The sequence below is a fragment of the Protopterus annectens genome, chromosome 9.part0 (genome assembly GCF_019279795.1).
Source record: "Protopterus annectens isolate FY-2018-M chromosome 9.part0, PAN1.0, whole genome shotgun sequence".
In the NCBI taxonomy this organism is placed as follows: Eukaryota; Metazoa; Chordata; order Ceratodontiformes; family Protopteridae; genus Protopterus; species Protopterus annectens.
Genome location: NC_056743.1, coordinates 1,194,556,320 through 1,194,559,733, shown reverse-complemented (window position 1 = coordinate 1,194,559,733; position 3,414 = coordinate 1,194,556,320).

Below are 3,414 nucleotides of genomic sequence, written 5' to 3'. Positions count from 1 at the left end.
TCTTGAATGCATAATGAGAATTATAGTCTCTTATATAGCTTAGTATCAATTACAAAGTTAGGGCTGAAAATAAAAAAAAATATGATCACTGCATTTTATTTTTTATTTAAAAGTAGTAAGAAGTGAAACTTAGATATGCAGAGCATGCTGAGTTCATCAAGCAAGTCTTGGTGTACTAACCTCTTAGGCCATCTTACTAATGCCAGAGACTTGTATGCTTTTCAGGGCAACAAGTCTATGGAATCCTTTCCTCTTATTAAAATGCTGCCTCCATTATTTCTAATCTAATTTGAAGAAATATTCCACATTTAGCTCAAATTTCATTTTTGAGTGAGTGAGGGAAAAGGCATAGAGAAGGAATATGATCTGTCAGGAGCTTTTCCCCTACATCTGGACACCCCATCACTAACCTGGTTCAAAGCTTACCTAACTGGTAGGCAACAGGCTGTGTGTGGGCAAATACACCACAGGGGCCTGCTTCCTAATACCATTGGTGTCCCTCAGGGCTCATATTTGGGGACCACTTATTTTCCATCTTCTCACCCACTCTCCACTCTTAGTATCCCTCAATCCACCTGCCATCCAATAACACATGACTCCACTTCTAATCTGCTCAGATCTCCCTCCCAAACTCTCCACTCACCTCTGTTCTCTCTTTCTTTTGTCTAGTAAGAAAAGTGGTTCACCTCCTTCAACTCCTACTCAACCAAAAATTAATACTATTTATCCCCTTCTTTCTCTACCCCAGGAAAAGGAAAAAAAAAACTAATAATACTATACTGATAACCTAACAATAAAAACTACTAATCTAATAATCATAACTCCTGTCACCAGTACCAGGAGTATTATTTGAGGATTAACTAAATTCACATTACTCAATTACTCAAACCGTAAACGAAAAAATCAAAAAACAAAAAACTAAACAGAATGAACTGCCAAACCTTCTCAAACTCAACCAACTCACTGGAAGCTTGTAAAATAATTAATCAACCATAGAGAACCCCCTCTCTGTCTAGCATATGATCCCATACATTAACCTAAATAGTCTCAGATCATCCAACAGCAATAACCAGTTCAAAAGCAGCCTGAAAGATTATCTCAAGACACAATGGGCTATGCCCATGTCCTGAACCTACTAAAACTAACACATATATACCATTAGTATTTAACATATCTCTGCTATGTATACCAACCTATCTATCTTTGTCCCATAATTCTCTTATATAAAAAATCATTTTTTTATACTAATCTTCAATGTAACTTTTCAATTTGGGTAAATGCCAAGAGAAACAGAAAGGCAGAGAATCAGAATTATTCTGAGTGTGTGTCTGTGTGTGTTTGTTAGAGGACCACAATAATTGAAATACTGCAAAATAGTGATTATCTTCGGTAAAATGATGAGGTAATATATTTTTATATAAAGATGATATTTCCAGAGGTCACATGTTATTGAATTTAGAAATGTTTTATCACTTTTTTATTGTACTTTTCAGGAATGAAGGACTTTTAAACATAGGAAATAATTCAATGTTGTTGTTAATAATAATAATATGTTAGTTATATTGTTATTATTTATGCTACTCTTGGGTTTCTTTAATGCCAAATTTGACATCTGCATTGAGAAATATTAACAAGTGAAGCATAACTGATGAACAGAAACTGGTTATTACTGATAAACACATTGTTGATGGAGTACTGCTTACTACTTGTTTGTTTGTTTTTTTTTCCAAAAAGAATTTATTAATTGAAGCAATGCCAGACCCATTAATGCCTACATTAAGCATACACTAAGTGTATGCAATCTGTATTCAAGAACATTCCTACCACAATTTTTGTACTTTCTAGTCACTTGTGTGTACATGTGGTCTACACTTTGTGGTAACCTTTATGAATCCCAGTTGATATTTAAAGCTCTAACAAAATCAGTAGAAAAACTAAACTTAGGAGGAAGAAGGTGTGACTTATGCTTGCATTGTCTGTTCACTCAGAACGGTGCACACTTAGTGTACACTTACTGTAGGCATTATTGAATCCCAGGGTGCAAGTTTTTTTTTCTATCAGATAATAAATGCACAATAGAGCTATTAAATTTTTTCCTTAAGCATCCTTCACTTTCAGTCAAATTTCTGTCTGAACATCAGCTTCCTAACTATTGAACTAATAAATAGCTATTTATTCTATGTATGTGTTCTCTATAAATATATTTATTCTGTATAAAACTTGAAATCCATAATTTTGTTCATTTGATACAGCACAATTGTTACACATTTCCAAGATTGGTGTTATTTTGGGATAGAATTTGATTTTTTCTTTTGATTTATTATGCAAATTTATTATTCCAGTTTTTCCATAATAAACTTCCTGAAGAAGCAATTTAAACTCTGTAAATGTGGGTTCTGTTTCTTTTAACCAATTTCTTATTTACTTTTTCTTGTTATTGCTAATATTGTATAAAAAGGGAATATGTATTAGCATTTAAATCTGTTGGTATTGGAATAGTCTATAAAATCATATTTTAGCAAACTTAAAGTTGTATTTCCATAAAGCTTGAGGAAGTGCTTTTATTTGCTTCTAATAAGTTCCAAATTTGTACATTCTACAAAAATACGTTACCAATCTCCATTCATATTTTCTTTACCTCTGAAGTATATGCAACCATCTTTACTGCTTACTATTTGTCATTGTATTTTTCCTAAGTAGCTTATCTGTCTTGTTTCATCTTCTGTCTGTTTAATGACAGGAAGAGGAGCATTTTACTTCTGCAAGGTCAAGTGCTTTTGATAAACTAAAACTCAATACTTTTTGTCAAGAACACTGCTAGAAAGGCTACATTTAAGTATTTGCGGCTGTATTTTTGTCATGACTTCTGATATTTTTCTTTATAGCCTGATTTTCTAAACAAGGTAAAGAATTCTAGATGTTATCTATAATGTTTTGGTGTAGAAGACTGGGATTGCTGCAACAATATCATCTAGACATATAAATGTGTACCTTTGTATATCAGACATAGCAGGAAGAAGAGGAGGAAGAAAAATGCCAAAGCCAGTGATCTGCTGCTTCTCTCTGTATTTGCGCCATGCCTCTAATTTGATATTTAATAACTTAGCTAAGCACTATGAGTACTTGGACTTGAGATTAGCAGCATAAAGCATTGCAAGATTCTTAGACTGTCTTTCCTAAATGCTGCACAATGAAGACTTGCTTTCCCTTTTACTGAGCACTGTTTCCCCAAGTATAAACAGTCAAATGTTTTAACTTCCCCTCATTTTATTTTTCATGTTTGTCTTCCCATGAACTATTTATGCACTACGTTGTCTTGTTTATGAAGTTTTGAAACTCTATTACAACTTAATACTTGTTTCATGTTGCTTTCAGAGTATATTCTTTAACTGTAGACTTAGTACAGATATATTG